Source organism: Ciconia boyciana, chromosome 6 (assembly GCF_034638445.1).
Source record: "Ciconia boyciana chromosome 6, ASM3463844v1, whole genome shotgun sequence".
Taxonomy (NCBI): domain Eukaryota; kingdom Metazoa; phylum Chordata; class Aves; order Ciconiiformes; family Ciconiidae; genus Ciconia; species Ciconia boyciana.
In genome coordinates, this window is record NC_132939.1 from 20,578,464 (window position 1) to 20,599,069 (window position 20,606).

At 40.8% G+C, this 20,606-nt stretch overlaps 1 protein-coding gene across 13 annotated transcripts in view; it reads right to left on the reverse strand.

Moving 5' to 3' along the window:
• The window catches only part of TSPAN4 (tetraspanin 4), a 469,335-nt gene that overhangs the window by 396,158 nt on the left and 52,571 nt on the right, over positions 1 to 20,606 (reverse strand). For 2 of the 13 annotated variants that reach the window (XM_072863712.1, XM_072863713.1), the window contains exon 2: positions 6,841 to 6,906. The exons of the other annotated variants lie outside the window; for them this stretch is intronic. The gene's annotated coding sequence lies outside the window, so the exon portion shown is untranslated. The remainder of the gene's footprint in view (positions 1 to 6,840; positions 6,907 to 20,606) is intronic. 13 annotated transcript variants of the gene reach the window in all.

The window sequence follows — 20,606 nt, forward strand, 5'->3', positions numbered from 1 at the left end:
GGCTCAATATAGGATAACCACACAGAATACATTGGAAATTTGTGGTCTATACAGGAGTCAAATTATCACCTTTCAGGCAGAATCAATAACACTTTCCAACCCACACTTATTTGCAAAGTTTAGAAAGCATCTAAACCAGTACCTAGATACTAGGTATCTATACCAAAGATACTAAACAACCATACACATTGCTGGTACCTCAAACACCTTCCCTCTGGAGAAGGATTTAAGAAACTCCTTTAATGGGATCATTAGCACCACCAGGCCTTGGGAAAACCAAATGCATCTCATGAAGAATCAACATTGCTTTCTGTGTTTGCTTTAATTCCCACTGTAGAAACAAAGGTTGGCTTAAACCACTGCAAATATTTTGGAATACTTCACACTCAGTCAAGAGACCCCAAATGGCTTCAGAATCAACATCTTTAAATTATTCAGAGGTCTTCAAAAGTTTTGTGCCGAGTCAGTTACAGTAATGACACATGGCACCATATTAGTTAAAGCAACTTAACAGCAGATGCGGTTCTTTACCTCCTCTCCAGATCCCCGTTATACAGGCAAAGCAGTTATCAATGGCACTCGAGTCTTCACTTGTCTGCCCCTCAGTTCTCACACACAATAGAGAGAACACTCCAACTAATTGGTCCATCTTGAGACCAAAATCTGCCCTTTGATAGCAGAAATCATCTCTCACAATACCTATTTCCTATATCTAGCTCAGGAAATTTCTGGTTTTGTTTGGGGCAGACTGGGCAGTACAGCACACAAATAATTACCTGCTTATACTTAACAAAAATGGGGGGAAACAGGAAAAAAGATAGATCTATTATATATATAAAAATATGAAAAAAATAAATGCAAAGCTCCATACAAGTCTATGACAAGATAGAGAGCCCATCTTGGAGCTTCAGAAATTTATAGAAGACAAAAAGCATCCATCCCCAGGAAAATCCAAATTTAAAGCATTTCACTTTGATTGTCCATCTTGCAGTTTGCCACAATCACACAAGAGTTGCTCAAGTAGATTAAATGCTACAGGTGGAGATTAAACTTGCAGGGATAACAGTTGTTTACTGGCCACTGGTATTCTAACAGCATTATGGCTAACCAGCATATTTCTTGTTAGAACCACACCAGGCCCACAAGTCAGTAACAACTGTAATGTCTTTCTTTACCTCTCCCCAGAGTTTTCTGCCATCTGCCTTTGCTCTTCTGTCTCATCTTCAGCCTGGCACAGTCTAAAACCGCTCTCTAGTTTATACTTCATATGCATGTTGTTATTCACTTTGTACAGCTAGTACTGAACTCTCTTGAAAACATAATGCTTGGCTGACGCCCATCCATTACAACCAGCATGCACTGCTCTAATGACAAAACGCCTCTCAACCCAGAACCCAAGCAAGCAGGCCCCTTATGGAAATGCCTGCTCATACAGCACTGTAAGCATCGCTGATGCACTGGGGTTGTCTGAAGCCTGTCAGTTAGCTGGTCCCTGCCCTGAGCAGATGGCCAATCAAAGCACATATTTAATTTTCAACTACGAGAAATGCTTCTGTTGCTACCTACAGTGAGACTATACTTAAGAAATATGCTGTGGCTATATCAAAACTTTGTATCCCTTAAGATGTAAGTAAACTCCTGCTATGAAGATAACATCCTCTTGCTTCTGGTCTGCTTTAACATTAGGCAGCCCATGGGAGATAAGGCAGAGGGATGATACCTCACAGCTGGATGGGAACAAGAGACAAAAGTCAGCCACAGGAAGTCAAGCAAGGTCTGGAACTGGATGGAAGAAAGTAATTCCTCATTATGGGCAGGCTGTGAAGTATAAACTCATAAAAGTTGCTCATGTTCTACAGCACGAGAGAGGCTTAAGAAACAACATCCAAACTTAGAAATACAAGTTGTTTCTTGTATCTGGTCCACGCCTTCCATGATATCCCACTGCCATAATATTCCCAACACTAAGCCAGGTACACAATTTCATCTCCAGTCAATGCAAATCCAGCCAGTAGTTCCACACTATCTCCTTTCTATACCTTAATCTCTCAACTGTTACCTGTTCCCACTTACCTCCACTTCCCTGCAAATATGACTAAGACACCTACAATTACATAACAGTTCCTGATACAGGGAACTGGTGATATTTCTTCACCACACAAACATACACACAGCTGTGTCCTCCCTGCACCCCTCCACCTGGAAAGAAATCCAACCACTGGGGGAGGTGAGGAGGAAGAGTGTGGGAAAAGAGGAGGATGAGACACAAACAACCTGGAAGCCATCCTCCTTCCCAGCAAAGAAAGCACAGATTACTCTGGAGAGTCATCTGTGCCAATCCAGCACATTAACAAAGCTACCAGGGACCTCAGGCTTCCCCTCAGCCCTTCACAGCCCTGCCATGCTCACTAGGACACAGGTTCTCAGGTTGGGTGAAATGCATGAAACTCCACCCAGTTCCATGAAGCAAGGCCAGTTTATACTGCCTAATGATCTGGCTCAACATATCCAAGGAACTGACCCACTCATTAGTTATCCTAAACAGCAGGATATTACAGTAAATTATGACAGCTGCTGTGTGTAGCTTTTCAAAACTCTCCTTTACGCCTTTTAAATACAGCTAGCATTGGAGATGTCCTGTACTAGGAAAAAAACATCTATAAATCAGCTCCCTGTATGGAGTCCAGCAGTCTATAACAGTGTTATTTGCCAGCATTTACAAAGCAGCAACGCACATAGTGTAAAGGTTTTGCTAACACCAATTCACATGTACTGTTTTCAGTAAAAGTAAACTCAAAAATGCTCTCCTCTCCTCATCATACCTGAAGTAAAGCCTGACATCCTCCCTCCCTCCTCTATGAACCAGCTGGTTCTCCTTTCTGCCTTTATAATGTTGCATTTCTCTCAGTTTTAAAAGGCACGTGAATAAATAGCCTGAATTCATGAGGAAACCCAAAAAAATTTTCCTACACCACCTGAAATGTCTCAAATTCTAAATATTTAAAGATATTCTCTTATGCCCCTCTACACTAATACCTCTTTACCATCCTCAAAGTGTCACTCCACCTCTCCGCATCTTCTAGTCTCTTCCACGCCCTTGCTGCTGTTCTTACTGCAAAACAGTTGGCACAAGGGAGCAGACAGGACAGGATCACTTGGGCCCTTTCACCTCCTGTACATTTGCGCAACGTGTACAGTCCCTGCCTCACAGACATCACAATTTAAACAGATAAGGCTGGGAGAAAAGAAAAACAGTTTACCTCATTTATAAGTTTTCAGGAGACTAAGACTCTTTCTCATGATCACGCAAGGAAGTTTATGGCAGAAGTACTAAGTGAACTTGTACATCTCCATTCATTAGTACGACTCCAATAACATCTTTCCTTTCAAGAGTGGTGTGTCCAGTCATTTCTTACCATGAGAGGTCAGGAAGGACTTTGGCTGCAGACAGACATTTTTCTCTCATTCTCCCCCACCTGAGGAGAAATGATCATGTTTTCCTGGACTTCATGACTTGAATGCACAGGTAAATGTCACCCGCATAAACACTTACAGCCCTATCTGCAATAAATGAGGTATGTCCTGTTCAGACTGATGGTAACAGTTCTCTGGAGTACTGTAAGAAATTCCCTCACAAAAACACCCCAGTAGAGTCCCAGACTAATTTGCCTGACTCTTTGCCTTGTGAATTAATGGATTTGAATGTATATCAATACATGGAACCTTAGGCACATATAAAAAAGGGGACTAGTGAAAATAATTCCTGCAGACCCATTCCGCTTGGAAACTCCTTCAATTGTATCTGCAAGGTAAAATAAACCAACAGTCTACAGGTCCTGGGGAGAAGAAAACAACAACCAACCGGGGAAGGGGGATGGGTGAGAGGGAAAAGAATACAGCAAAACATGAGCAAAACAAGGCTGAGAAAGCCCTGCATTTATCCCCTCATGGAAGCTACCTGAAGGGACCCCAGGGCTGATACCTTTTTGAGTAGAAGAATCAAGCAAGCAAGAAAGGAACAGGAGACCGAAGCCCACTGCCACTTTGTTATAATGCTGATGGAACACAGCAGGAGGCTGGTCTCGCCAGCTCAGGACAGCTCTTCCCATCCTGTGCTCTCATAGCACAGAAACAACTTCATGAGACTAGTGCAATGGTTCATGCCTCCACACCCGAATCCCCACAGTGGCAGCAACAGATACTCTAAAGGCCTACATCCCGTGCTATAAAGCAATGGTTGCAAGGCAGCATGCTACAAGGAAGAGGAAGTGATTCTAATTACAGCTCTGATCCCTTCACTCCTGCACTTGCAAGAAAGTCAAGTTTAAGGAATCTCCTTTACCGATCATGCCTTTGCTGCGGTACACAAAAACCACCCATATTCTGAACTAGCCAGGCAGTGTAGTACATTCTTCACCTCCATAACCCAGGAGCCTCTCAGCAACTCTAGCTGACATATAAACTTCTATAAAGAACATGACAGGCACTTTTGAAATGGGAATCAAGTTAGCAAATTATCAAACTTGAAGACAACTTCCATAACCTCCCAGTTAGCATCTACTGCGCAATGTAAGAAACATAATGTACTCTTCAGAGTCTTCCCCTTTTTTAGAGGCTTTGTCAGAGTAAAAGTCCACACACACACACCCCAAGTCACCAACTGGAGACACTTCACATGCCTCAGTTCTACCCTCATGTCAACAACTCCAGTTTAAAAGTCAGAGCAGAGACAGAGAGACAACATCAAAAACAAATTTATCAAGTTCCCCTCATTTCTCACTTGCTAAATGGAACTATATTTACATTGGTCAGCAGCATCTGTCAGGGAATTAATACAAAAGCAAGCATTGTTTTGGCCAATTTATTTAGTAACAAGGGTATTTTCTGAACAAACACTTCCCTTGCCCTATTAGTTGCACCCATCTAACCACTATGCCAGTAAAGGCACACAAAAGAGTCTCTTCTCTTCAATAAGGAGAGTCAGAGGAATGAAACAAAAGGGTTGCAATGGGTGTCAGAAATAGCCCTTTCAGAAAAGCATCATTATGTTTAAATAAAGATACTAGCTTAACAAGAGCAAATAAAATACAGTACTTCCCTTCAGATAAGAAATAAGCAATGTTTAACCAAGGTAGTCATTTTGGACTGATGGAACCAGTCCAACTACTGAAAAATAACATTTTACTGAAAAAGCTTTCCAGTTCATAAGCCACCGGGATTATTATCCCAGAATAAGAATGCCTGATACTGGTATAGTTTGTACTCCTACAATAGAAAGTTAGAGTAGTACAGTAAGAGTAAATGTTATAATCAATTCAGTAAAGTATTCGCCCTCCCCCTCAATCACAGATGTAATCACCATCACATATTGTGGGATAGTCCCATTGCCAGGCAAGGGAATGCTAAACCACGTGGATTTGAAAAGCTGGATTCCACCAAAGGAGTGGCCATTGGGGAAGAGAAAAAAGCATCCTTTATCCTCTGGTTCCCATTTTCTTTTTAAGGAGCATGAAACTTTTGTGGATCTTGCTACTGGGCCCATTTTGTAAGGCAGAAAGTAATTCCATTATAGATTTATCTCTCTCTTCTGCTAACACTTTCTTCGTAAGATCAGCAAGTAAAGTTTCCGTAAGGTCAAAATTGGCTTTTCACCCTCTAGAGACCCAACTGGTCTTTTCAAGCAGTTTAATAGCCTTTATCTTCTGAAAACATTTCAGTTGTGTGGGTGGCTCCTCTGACTCCCCTTGCATTATAAATATATCTGCAAGCCCTGCAGACAGCATCAGGCACACATTATACAGCATAGTCACCAATGACATTTTTCTGTTGAATACACATAGATTACAGGAGCACATGCCAAGGATAACATCTATCCTCTAATGCCTATCAAAGCTATGGAGACTTCGAACCAGCTCACAAGGCGGTCAGGCTGATTCTGTGACAATATCCATGCAGCTTCAGCTTTGCTCCCCTTTTAGGTGCATCATAGCACTTTTTCCAAGCCTGTAACACTAGGTGTCAGAACCTTCTTCCAAGCAGAGCTAGCCCTGCTTAGGAGCACCAGAGAGGTTCTCAACTGAACAAAACTCTCACCTCAGGAGAAGCAAAGTTCTGGAAGTCCAGCAACTAAAGACATTTGCTGGATAATAGGACATCTCTGTTCTGTATGTGGGGCGCAACATGCTCCAATGAGACCAGCTTCTAACACAGACCAGTCCTCAGTCTACAACACTTCAGTTATTTCGTATAGCAGTGAAGAAAGCAGTGTGGAAATGTGAACTGATAGTGCATATGTTCATGTGTATCCTTGTACACACACATTATTATAATCTCTTCTTTATTACAGGTACTACATAGAAGATCAGTATCAAGAAAGAACATGAATCCTTCACACAAGGCACCGTACCTGTCCACCTTTAACATGCATGGGTTAGTTTATACATGCCTCAGCCACAAGCTATGATTTTTGTACATCTTAGCCTTTACTACACTTTTTCCTACGTGTGAGACATGGGTTCTCATCATTATGAAGACCAGAAAATACAGATATATTGATATATTCACATTGGCTCAAGGTTCAGCCTCAGAGTAGACCACGCACTCTGATTACTTACACTGCCTCCAATGCTGGTTTGCAACACTAGTTTGCTGGTACAAACTCGATCACCAAAACAATCAGTCTGAACCACATACTCCAGTGAGCTCAGTGGTATTTGGGTACAGCTAAGAGCACACAGACACAGCCAGGAGAGCCTGGGTCTGAGGCAGTTCCATGGTCACTTTAATCAATGTGTAGGATGCTGCTGAAAGGCAATCTGGCTCACACTCCCCTCCACCTACCTGCTCTTTACCTGTCTCCTCTCTCATGCTGACACTAGCATTCAGAATCAGCTGTGAAGCTGGTAACTGCAAAAAAAAAAAATCCAGCATAAGGCAAACAGCGAGAAAAGCACAGCCACAGGCAAGAGGAAGTCAGGACCATCCCTTTCTGCAGTACTGTAGATGTACATTGCAAAAGCATTTTAAGTTCATTACAAGAAGCAATCCCTGGAGCTACAATCCAAGCGCATTTTCAAGTGTCACACAATGAGTCCTAGACAGAGAATACATGAAACTTCAGATAAGGCTCTTATGCCTGGGTTAATACACCTACACCTCATATAAAAAAGAAAAATAATCACAGTCCCTAATGTATAAAGGTTACAACCCAAGCAGGCAAACATAAGATTATACAAGTATTCAGTGAAGACAACAAACTCACTATCAGAACTATAAGTCAAAGCATTACTTCAGATTCAAAGTTGGTGCTAGACTGTGTTTTGGTTTTGTCATTGCCACTACTTGAGATTTCAAAAAAATTCACGTGTGCACTCAAACTGTCTTCAGGAATTCATCAAACATTTTTTAACAGATTAACAAAAATTTGAGAAGTGGGTCAAGCTTTTCACCTGCCAGCCCTACCAGCATCCCTTTTAATCAACACCAATAACTATTAGACACAGTAGCAACTGTAAATTAACAGCCTAATCATGTTTAATTTCTGACATTTATGATAATAACAGGATCTTGATGGACTCATTTAGCATTAATAGTGCCATTGGTCATTAATTCAGCCAAAAAATTTCCCTTTGCAACTCAAACATAATTTCAAGATAATTATAATTGTGAAATATTACTGACTTTTTCCTACACTAAATCTTAAAATTGAACGGTAAGAAAATGGGACTTTCTGGCAGGTAAAAAGGGAATAGCATGAAAATTTTGTTTCACCTAAGCCTTAAAATACCACGCAAAATAAGACAAAAAAAAACCCTGAAGTGAAATGGTAGAAAAATGCATGTCTTCAATTAATCCAGAAAATGAGGAAGCCCTTAGAAGGCTCTGAATAAGATACACAACCTGGGTTCAACTCTTGTGGTCTTCGTTTCCATTAATAATTTAACTATCGTATGTGGTGCATAGAGACCACTGTGTGCCTTCCAGGTTCCTACATATGAGCTGCCAGAAGGAAGACTGAAATCTGTACCCACAGGTGGAAATTACACTCTCTGTGATCTCTTTGCTGCCTAACTCCCTCTGGTGCTGCAAAAGCCAAGTACCCACCAAGGCAGCCCCTTTGCAAATCACACCACTAATTCCTTAGTTCCCTTCTTCGCATTTTATTCATATACTGTGGATAAGTTATGCCTCCTTTTCCACATCTTTTCTCTGCTTAAACTGTACATTGTCTTAGGGAAGGGACTGGCCCTTCTACATGTGGCAGTGCAGACCTACTAAGCACTCTTGCGATTCAAATGACAAGAATTTAAAAGCTGTTAGAAAAATGAATGAATGACAAATCTAACCCACAGTTTATGAGCTGCATATGGCTAATGGAGCACGTTGCTGGGGCTCACAAGTGCTCCCAGAAGAGGTAATTTATAAATTAAATGCAAAACATTAATAACTCCAGAGCAAGCACAATCATGGCCTATGCAGTGCCCAAACAGTCCTTCTGGCAGGAGCCAGCTCCTCCAGGTTGGCTACTCCAGCTGATTCCTGCACCTCATGTGTTAGGTTAAAAATGGTAAGTGACTTACTCTTAAGGGAGGGTCGCATACTGTTAAACTTAACATATCAAATCCATTCCATGCCAAGAGAAACTGCTTACTATAACAGCAGCTGAGGGCATGCAGCACCTTGCAGGTAGATCTGGATCTTGCTGCACTCTCTGCACTAGCTGTGTTTGACTGAGGCAGAAGATCAGTCTTTCTGCAGCTCTGCCTGCCACCACTTCCATAACACAGGAACATTTCTGAGAAGAGGGGTGAAAAGGTTAGATTTTGACACACCGGATCAAAGACTCTGATAATTGAAAGTGGCAAATTAAATTCATTTCATATAATTTTATGCAGCTGGTGACTGAAATTTTCTTTGAAACACAATCTGGATAGTAAGTCTTAAAAATAAATTCTGCTGCTTTGTGTGCTGGTACAAGAGGAAGGGCCTGTTCTTTTTCCAAAGCCTCTCTCAATCCTACTTTTTATTGCTATGCATTGCTAACATCAAAAGGCAGGTTCAGAATCTCCAGTTAACATATGCAGAAAAAAAGAAGAAATAATTTTTACTAAGCAGACATCAGTTACGCAAAGGAGCAAACGAGATCCTTCTTATGGAGATTTTTCTGTAATCAGGTCCAACATCTCAGAGAGCTCAGAGTTACAGAAAATTCCAAACCACACCACTGGGACATTAAGGGCAAGATTCTGTGATCCAAGCAAACAATTTTTTAAGAGACCTACAGAACCGGAGCAGTACAAGATACTTTCGCAGATCACATCCTGCTACAGCCATTATGTGTGAAGTGCTCTAAGTATATTACAAGGAAATATTTGTCCCTGCGGAGGACCTTTTACCCAGTGTGGTTTGATTTTCCCCTACACACCTTAATAGAGCCTGAAAAATACAAAACAGCTTCTCCTAAGCTTATTTGGGTCTTATTTGAAGCTCTAGGTACCTCAAAACTTTAAATACAGCAAATTGAGTTGAGTGTTGTCATCTCACTTAACTTTGCTGACTGCAGAAAAATATCCTAGAAACCCATTTCCTCACTCAGCTAATTCATCTTCCCCACATGGCCATATAACAGCAGAAGAGTGTGCAAGTGATAGGCACTGATGCACTGGCTTTTAATGTTGATTTCATACATCTTGTTGGAGTGAAGCCATGACAGAGGCATTTGTTATTCCTCCAAGCTTGTACCAAAACACAAACAAACAAGGTCTTCACTGTAAGACCAGTAAAAAGCAGTTAGTTTATTTCCTTAAAGCAACATGAAGTATCTTTACTTAACTCTTATTTTTAGAATGCAAACCTAGTTTTAAATGTAAGAGGATTTTTTAAAAGGAATTATGTTACAGCCTAATTCTTCCATATTCTACTTAGGACATTCAAATAACCTTTCAAGTACTCCAGAGAACAATGCCCACCCCAAATTTCAGTGTTAGAAGGTTCTTTTTAAAGTTGCACACATAATACAGCTTTGACTTTTGAGGTTAACTCAAGCTTTATAAATATAGCACAGTGTCAAGCACTGCTTTCAGTAAGTACCAAAGAGTGAATGCTTCTATTTGCATTTTCCCCAAATGTCAATACTTCACTTAATAAATAGAAAGTTGAAAAATCAGAGCAGTTTGTTTCTCTTTCCTTCTCTATAGCTACAAACAAGGTGGAAAAGTCAGAAATCTACTTGTTCTAGAAGCCTAAATGTCATAGGACCTGTCTTTTCTTTAAATTAGTGCGTAGCTGCATCTTTTAGTGTCAGAATATTTTTTGTAAGTCAAGCTCCCAGTGACCAGAAACAACCACCTAGTAATGGCTCTGTTTAAAAATTTAGTTAATGTTATATGCAGGACACATTATGATAAATCAATCTTCCTCCCAGCCCCCTTTTCTTAACCTGCATTCAAAATATAAGGGGGGGGGGGGAGGAAGGGGCAGGGAAAATAAGTTAAAGTGAAACTGAAGTACTCTGGGTGTCATTTCAGTCTCTATTCAAATGTATTCAAATCACCAGTAATCAATTCAGCTATAGCAACCGATGACAAAGCTAACTGAAAAAAAGCATACAACACAAGATTTAAAGGAGCTGTTGAAGTTTTCTATTTGCCAACACAGATCACAGTCAGCATCAGGGATCTGTGTCTCTGGCTTCAGTCATTATCCTCAGCTCCACACTACAGCCATATGTTTCACATTAAACCGAAGGACAACCAAGGCTCCTTGAAGGATCAGACACAGTCATCTTTTTAAAATCACGCACTCATCCCATGGTTGCATAAAGAGGCACAAATGGACTTCTGTTTCACTGTGATTTCCCTGCTGCTGCTAACATCTGACAGCGTTCCCAAGCTGGACACCAAGAGATAAGGAAACAAATGCAACATCTCAAAAGAATAGGGAGCAAGTGTCATCTCCAAGTCTCCAAGACTGGCAATACAGAGGACGACGATAGGTGAACTGGCTCCCACCCTGCAAGCAGTTTGGCTTTGCCAGACACTAGTGATTTGGTAACCTCTGTTTGTTACCACAGACCTCCACCGGTTCAGGATTGTTGTTGACCTATTGAGAAATACTTAATGAGCACCACATGTTTCCCAAGTGTTCTGGGATGTAACCTAGCACAACAGAAAAACAAGAGAGCTACACAGCCAGCTTAATAAATGGCAATACAAGCATTTTGGCTTTTATGTGTGTCTTGCAGTAAAACATGCAGTGACCCATGCTCTCTGCCAGCTTTGGAGAGCCTCTGCCATGAATGTGACTGATAACATTGCCAACAGTAAATCTATCACTCCAGCTGGGATGAAACACTCCCATCTTTACAGCTGGAGCCCTGATCTGCAGCTGGATTAAGATATACAAATCTCTCTGGTGTTGCAGGCCACATGGAGAATTTCTGAGCATACTATGAATATATGCAGCTGCATCTAAAGACTTATCATCAACATGAAGATAGGTAGCATAAGAGGAATGCTATCAGAACCCATTTTCAAAATGTATTTAGAGACTTAAAAAAAAGACACTGATTTAAGAGTTTTCAAATCAGGCCTTAAAAAAATGTTACATCCAAAGAGAGCAAGCATCCTACACCTTAGTTCACAGAGTAAGTTAGCAGCAGAGCTCAAAGTTTCCTTGGCCCCACAAACCACCATTCTCACTGCTACAGCTGCAGTTATGCTAAAGATATACATAGCCATATGTATTTACAGCATTACACAATAAACCAACATAAAAATCAATGCTAGGTTATATTGTGGGAAGTGTCATCCAGATGGCAGGCAGCTCTCGAGTTATTGCTGCAGGCAGCCAAGAAAAAGACCCTGGGTGGAGGGACGCTGCACTGGCAAGCAGATGAACTAGAATAGCACCTCTCAATCAGCAAGACCAGCCTCTTCAGCAAGGTGTGATATAGTAGAGATGAGGTGCTAGAGACAGCCTGCAGTATCCCAGAGTCGTACTCCTGGCACCAGGATCTGAAGTCAAGGCACTCTGCAGAATACTTCAAGGTAGAAGGAAGGTGCCCAGGTGGCCAAGAAAGCCAATGGCATCCTGGCTTGTATCAGAAATAGTGTGGCCAGCAGGACTAGGGAAGCGATCGTGCCCCTGTACTTGGCACTGGTGAGGCCGCATCTTGAATACTGTGTTCAGTTTTGGGCCCCTCACTACAAGAGAGACATTGACATGCTGGAGCATGTCCAGAGAAGGGCAACGAAGCTGGTGAAGGGTCTAGAGCAGAAGTCTTATGAGGAGTGGCTGAAGGAACTGGGGTTGTTTAGTCTGGAGAAAAGGAGGCTCAGGGGAGACCTTATTGCTCTCTACAACTACCTGAAAGGAGGTTGTAGCGAGGTGGGGGTCGGTCTCTCCTCCCAAGTAACAAGAGACAGGACAAGAGGAAATGGCCTCAAGTTGCGCCAGGGGAGGTTTAGACTGGATATTAGGAAATTTTACTTCACTGAAAGGGTTATCAAGCACTGGAACAGGCTGCCCAGGGAAGTGGTTGAGTTGCCATCCCTGGAAGTATTTAAAAGACGTTTGGATGAGGTGCTTAGGGACATCGTGTAGTCGTGGTCTTGGTAGTGTTAGGTTTATGGTTGGACTCAATGATCTTAAAGGTCTTTTCCAACCTATACAATTCTGTGATTCTGTGAAGCGGATTCTACCAAGGTGAGGGGGAAAAAAAGAAAAAAAAAAATAAAAAAAATCACCCTTTTTCACCAGAAAGGCTACAGGAAACATGGGAACCATTGGGCAGAAGGATCTGAACAGCTCTCCTCTATGCAAGAGTGAGCTCCCAGAGAAAGTAATACCTTTGCATGTGCACCAGAGCAACCTGCTTATCTATGTCTCAGGAACAGCAATAGCTACAAGCAACCTGACATGCAGCAATCAGCTGAGACTTTATTGAAATACCTTGTCACCCTTAAGGTACAAATATGCACTCAAAATCCACAGATCTGACTGAGCTGGCTAAACATTCCCATAGCCTCTTTCCTTGCCTGCACTGACCTACATTTACTGCCCCTTGCAATCAGACAGACGTTTTTCCAGCCTGGTTCCTCACCATGGAACATAGAACAGTCACTTGCCTTCACAGTTAAGGGTAACACAGCTCCCAAGACCTAGCTGAGACAGCACAAGTCTAAGTGGCACAGAGTCCTTTAGTGCCAGGATTTAATCCCACCTTGCACAACAATTTAGGAAGAAGTGCAATGGTCCCGCCACAGGCCTCTTCCAGGGCCTAATGCAAAGCTCAGTGGAGGCAGGGATCAATGGAAAGTTTCAGTTGGTTCAGGCACTTTCATCTTTTTTTTCAAAGCTGTCAAAATAAACTGTCATCAAGTCTCAAAAAGTCTCAGTGTTGGATACTAGAGATAAGAACCATTATGCAATAATGGAAGTGGAGAAATGAATACACTGCATTATCTCAGAGAAAGAGAGAGACCGAGAACTTCAGAAGTAAAATAGGCTACAGCATCACTAAATTCAGCCTCCAAAGGTCCCTCCTTTAATCATCCAGTGCATGCTCTAGACAAGGATTACATTACTTTTTACTGCTAGCTGGCTGAGGGTAATTTAATTTTCTATAAGGAGCACCCATAAGACAGATGGAGCAAATGTCAGGAACAAAATAAGCAGTGTATGGTACAAATTTCAGAGACAATTATTTCCCAGCAATCATTTCATCATTTGCGAGGTTTTATTGCACTGGGTTAATAGTCATTTTTTTATTACATAAACAGAGCCCTGCAAAATGCAAAAAGAAAAAATAATCACTGGGAAAAAGTAAAAACCTAACTGGTTCTCAAAACAAAACTTAATTGGCAGATTAGCTTCCTCAAGGAGATTTATCCACACACTGCTTCCATTTGACACTGAAGTCCTTAGCATTGCCTCTTAAAAATAAAAAGTCACACTGCAGACTACAAGTGGAGATCCTTTACCCTATTTACTAAATCAGTAAGTTTGCTAAAATTTTCTCCATGATCCTAAGTGACATCATCCTCATACTCATTTACCAAAGGACAAAAAAAAGACAATAAGACAATAAGACACACTGGAGACAGCTTCTAACATGAGATGCAGCTTCCTTAAAGCAACAGACCAGCTCCCAGCTATCACACCAAACCTCATTACACTCACTGCTTGTCATGCAGTATTTCTTGCATATTTATTCTGGCAATCTCTTCCAAAGCTTACTGGAGCTAATGAGCTTCAAAATCAGGTTCTAGAATGGAGTCAGGTCCTAAAATGAGCAGCCCAAATGCAAGTTATTCAAACCAAACACATCGTGGGAAAGAAATCCATCAACTTTTTGTTCTGCCTGAAACTTAAGAGCTCTTTTTCTCTACCACTGAGCTATCATCGCAACAGGACTGATTTCAGCTCTGAACCATGGAGGAACATTTCTGAGTAATCTCAGTGTCTGTGCTGATTTCAAGGAAAAATTAGTGCACTTTTTTTGCACTAGCTCTGCCATCCATCTCTACTGTAATTTATTCAGTTAGCAAGGCAAGAAACAGAGAGATACAAATACAAGGGTGAATCCCTCCCCCTAAAATACACATCTGTTTACAATCATGTTTCCATTGGCAGGAGAAAGTGAGGTTGTAATTGTATGCAAGCTGTATGATGCTATAAATCAGTGTAAGCATATTTTAACATTCAAGTAACCTCTCTTTTCTACAAACTTTGTTCGAAGAAGGGATTTTCTCAAAGAATGAGAGCAGAATCCCCTCTTTGCAACAGGACGGATGCCGATTATAAAATCCACAAGCCCTCTGTGTCTAAAAATTATTCTGAGAACATCATACACCTGCACTATTGAGGGTCAGATTTAAAACTGGGACCCGTTTGAATTTTACACACAGTCAGCATGCAAGTCTCCCAGCTGCAATAAATATACCTACAGAAATATAGACAGAAGGCAGACACTCCAGACCTTGTTCAAATCCTGAGTGCTGAACAACAGGCTCTAAGGATTTGCAAATTTATTGAGGAGATTAAAGGCACACAGACACCTAAAGGGATTTTCAAAAGCACCTAAGCAAGTTAAAAGCCTTTGAAAATTTTACTAAGCATCTGTTCACATCTTTAGAAACTTAAATACATTTGAAATCCAACCCCAAGAGCATATTAAGGGCAAATTCAAACTGGGGAACTTAACAAGCATACTAGACCTCATATTCTCCAAAAATTGTGTTTATTCACACTTGTCTTAGTTGAGGAGAGCTTTTTAGATGTCTCTCTTCTAGACTGCCTGGCATCAGAAAACAGGAAAAATTGTGCATGTGAATGAGTGATGAATCTAAGAACAAGAAAAGACAGGTCAGTCTAGGGGACAGCATGCTTAGCAGGTGTTCAGAAGAAATGCAGTCATGCAACGTGACCTGGACAGTCATTTTCCCACTCTGAGCCACAGTCTTCCCAACATTTTTCAGCCTAGTGAGTTTACATGCTTTTTGGGTCAGAGAATCTCTCTTATTATATACCTGTACAGGGGCTAGTCCATAGCCATCGTGACCTCTATCAATGCCTCTAAGCACTGCTATAACTCAGACACATACAACCTGATTTCTAGATGATGACCCTCAAACCTCCCCAGCTTTAGACCCATTTTCTGATGGGAATCTGGTTAACCACAGAACATTTACAACAACCTGAGCCTACCACTGGCTACAGTTTTTCCATGTATGTCTGTATATAACACCACTGTTTAAATTAAAGGGTCCTTAAATACCTAAAACATGTTTAAACATGTTTTAATGTGCCTTTCTTTATATATATAGATAGACATTTTTTAAAATATATATAGACACAGAATAATGCAAGCAGCAGGCTCCTGGGCATGTAATTGGCATTTTATAAAGGTCACCTTTTAATGCAGAAAGAAAGACTGCTGAAGATTAATTAAATTAAATTCTACGTTTATCTAAACTCTCCAAAGCAAGGGCTTCAATAACATCCTTAAATAACAGCCAGCATTTTTAAAAGAACTTTGAGGATGTGATGATCAGATAAGTCTTGGAGCAAGATGGAGAAAAACAACTTCATTGTACACGTTTTATTTCTCAATTCTCTTAGAGAAATTTGTTGTGTTTTTTTTTTATTTTATTTGAAAAAAAATGTTGGGAGTAGCTTACTCCTTCTGAGCTTCTGCTGTTACCATTCCAAAACTTGTGTGTAACAATAACTGTTCACAATTTACCCTATATAGGCCTTTGGATGGCAACAACAGTCTTTCAGTCAGGACCTTTGTCCTGATGCGTATTAGCACAAAACACAGCAGAAGAAATTCTGTAGTAATAAAACAGCCAAAATCCTGTCAAAGGCCAAAGTAATTTCAACCATTACATTTCTGGGTGCTTGCTGCAAGCATGCAACAAAATACAAACAGGGTGAAGCACGTGAGAGCTTATCGCTCTCTTGAATTCAAGACAATGCATAACACGCATCCCAGCTGCATTAGGATACTCTATCCTGTACATATCTATTTAGGCCCCAGGGTTGTCACACACTCTGGACAGGGTGCTCTTATTCCTGTGAACTCATATGAAGAAGAGAAGAAACAATGGTTGGGAAAGAGGCCCTGCGGTGGCATCTGCTTCCATCAGGCAGGCAGAGCAGGAGGATCAGCTCTCATGGTAGTAATGACAAATGGTTACACAGTTCCCAGCTGAAGAGCTTAGAAGACATTGCCACTTCCCCCATGTCCTATAAATCATATACTACAAGTTAACACTAGACAGCTATAATTTTTAGTCAAGCTTTGTTACACAGCACTAATTCTGATGCATTTGCTATCACCAGATCTGCAAAATGACACAAGGAGACAGTGCCCTGCACTGATATCAGGACAAGAAGAGAATCTACAAACATGGCTTTTCAACCTTGCAATTTAAACACGTTCACAGAAACAGAATGAAAGGAAGGTAACAGCCCTGTGCAAAGGCCAACAAGCACAGCAGAGAACTCATCATTCTTCAGGAAATAATGTTTTAAAGTTCCTTGCTCTGGACAAACCTGACAGATAACCTACAAACAGAAGAGTGAAGAGTAAGCAGCCACCTGCTTCAGGGTATCCTCTCCAACACACAATGCCGGGTCAACCTGTAGAGAAGCAATTGGTCGAGATGGCTAGTGAGCCAGGAGAACAACGTTCCCCTCTTCAGATTTTCTTCTGAATAGCATACAACAGGGTCTGGTTTCATAACAAACTTCAGAGGAGTCAGGAGGAACAGCCACAGCCTTTTACCACCTAGAGAAACCGTGGTAACAAATTGTGTTCTCAGATACCCAGCTGTTCCCATCTAATAAACACACACAAAAAGCCCATCAGGGTCTATGCTCTGTACATAGGGCTCAGAGCATTTAAATTATTGTTACAGCAGCACTGTTAAAAATAGACTACTTATAAATAATGATTCCCTACCACAGATTTCATTAGCAGCAGACATACTAGCATAATCAGTTATCTACAGTCCAGACCAATTAAAGCAATTAAAAACTCTGTTTCTGCAAAGAGGAACTACATAATCTCTAGGAGGCATACCACCTTCTGTGCATAGATCCAGTGTAGGCCAGATCCTATTATATGAATTATTGGGGGGGTTACTGATTTCATTGGGAATCTGCCAATTTACACCAAAATGACAGCAAGGGAAGTCTCTCATTTCCCATGTTGCTGCAAACACTTCCGTCCTCCCACTAGCTCTATGCATTTAATTAGATCCCTCAGCATGGTGAAGGAATTCACTGCAATTCATTGAACTATATGTAGCCAAGACACCAACATCTGCTCCTGTTCTCAACAAGAGACAACAGTCACTTCAAAAATATGTTCCCTAGGACCTGCCCTTCTTCAAATACTGCCATGCTCTCTTCAATCTGGTGTGATCTATTAGAGTTTTTCAGCATATGACAGATTCCTTGCAAACGTGGGGGGGGTGGGACGGGGATCAGAAATAATCTGCGTACTACCCGACATACCACATGTACACATATAAATCTTCACAAATACCTTGTGATTTGCAAGGAGTGGAAGATGATTCCTCATGCTAGTTGGTCAGAGCGAGTAGAGAGAGGAACAGGACATGGAGAGGCAGTCTCTGTGCTCTGCCCAGCTCAAAGTCTTCAATTATGGGTCAGTATGGCTGACCAAACTACATAACTTCATCAGGCATTGACTCCTGAAAGTATAAATATTTCCCACAGTTTACAAAAGGTGAAAATATAGTCTCCTTTAACTAGAGGCTGAATTAGTTCATTAGATGGGGCTGCATTTCATATAGATTTGTAAAGGTATATTTTAATATTGTTTTTTATAACAAGACTATTTGTGAAGAAACAGAAATCCTCCGCTAGTATTTTCTAATACATACATATCAGTAATAAAATACAATACATACATTCATAAGTTTACAATTGTAGTACCTTTCACATCCCTGTGCACATTTGTCAGTCTCTTTACTTGCCTGGAAAAGTTAACTTCAGACTTTTCTCTCCTGAAGAAAGAAAATTATCTTGGAGGATCCTTCCAAGAGGATCCTGAGGATCCTTCCATCCTCAGAAGCTGAGGATGAGAATCCTTGTTATTCCTAGTAATTCCCCTTGTGCTTGTCTTCTTGGAAGCTCTCTCCAGAGAAGTACAGAGGCAGCATAATCTCCCAAGTTATAGGCAAACAATGTTTCCACCAAAATGAGGTGGTGAAAAACCACCTGACTAACCCAAAACTATTGATGCATTTAGGCTAAATTTCCCAGGCTTTGTTGGCTTAGAAAAAACAAGCCCTGGGCAACAGAGCCTCCCTCTCTGTCCCTGTTGTGCCTCGTAGTTCGATTCTCAAGCATCTCAAAGACTGAGCTTGAGCTGATGCTTTTCCCACAGCCAGGACAGTTGTAACACATCTAGGTCAAATCCTTCCCATGTCAACACAAAGCAGGGATTTGAACCAGAGTATCCCACAATTTAGGAGAGTACATTAACAACTGGGCAGTTTGGAGCAAGCCTCACAATTGCTCCCAGAAAAATTGTGCTATTTGGGATAAACAACTCTATACTTGGTGGCCAGAGGAAACAGGAGAGAAAGAAGATGATGAGCGCATGGCCAGCCATCAGGATGTTCATTTGCAAAGTAAGAATCCAGGTTGCAATCTTTGCCATAGATGACGACTCTAATGCGGAGGCAGATGTCATTTACGCAGCACTAGTCATGCTCCCATTAGAATTTAAATTGAATTTGCAGTGCCAGATCCTCACATACAAAAAAAAAAAAATTGAAGCATGCTCATTTGAACCAATAAGGCAATATAAACACTTAATACAAAATTTGTAGTTATCTGCTTGGCTAAACCAAGAGCACCTCTGTCTTCTCTGGAGCTCTGCGTGTTTACACCATTTAAGCAGCTGACCCCTCATTTTCTTCTCGGGTCAAAAAAATCTCTTAAATATGTCAGCTGGAATAAAGCCACATTAGTCTTAGACACAGAAGAGAAAACAATATAATCTCTGATGTTTATTATTTATCTACATGACCTAAGATGTTTATAAGATACAGTCCCATATTTCTGCTCCTTATGGGAATCTTAATATTACTCCCCTGAGAGCCCTCCTTCACTAGTAGCAAATGCTTCCCAATGAGTTGCAAGAAGACAATTTGGTTTTAGAGGGATTGCCAACTACTGGCATTTGGCATAAGATCAATTTGCTTGTTTGTTGTTAACTAAAACACACACACAGAGGAAAAAGGGAACAAACTGCACCAAACTGCATGTTAAATCATGTCACTTAACATGCTAGTGGGTACTCAGATAATATACTGACAAGGAAGAAATACCAAACAATAATGCAATTACTTTAAATGTATAATTATAGGGGAAATCCCAGAAACATGAACTTCAGCAGAGCTACCATTTCATCCAGCATCTTCATTTTCTTCAAATATATCTGCCCTTAATACAAAAAGCAGCCTTTTCTCCTTTATCACATAGTCAAGACATCACTAAAACTCAATAGCTAGCACAGTACTCCAATTAAGCTCCAAATCAGTAAAAGACATTTAGTTCTCCCTTTAAACACACACATTTAATCACTCGTCTTTCTATACACAAATGAAATCAATTCTTGCAGTGTTTTATAGAGGGGGGTTTTGAGTGTTTGGTTTTTTTTAAATGCAGTTATAAGAGTTACACCATTACTGGAAAAGCAAATATCTTTGTGAAGTGCAGAAAAGCTATGAAATAATAACGGGGGGGAGAAGAGAGGGACACACAGGTGACGGAGGGAGCATGGAGAATGTTATGTGGCCAAACATGGTTTAATTGTCTGAAGAGAGAAAAATATAGAAGTAAAAACAGAATAGTTCTAAATAACAGAATAACAGAAGGATAGCCTTTAAGCACTAATGAGTCCAAACACTTCAAAAGATATGAGTCATTGGGGACAGACTCTCCCTAGACCGCCTTTAATTTTGACAGTATCTTATTAAGCTCATAGCCTGACATTGCGCCTGCTATAGTATCGTCTCCAAGCTTTTAACTTCCACTGCAAACTTAACTATGAAACAGCA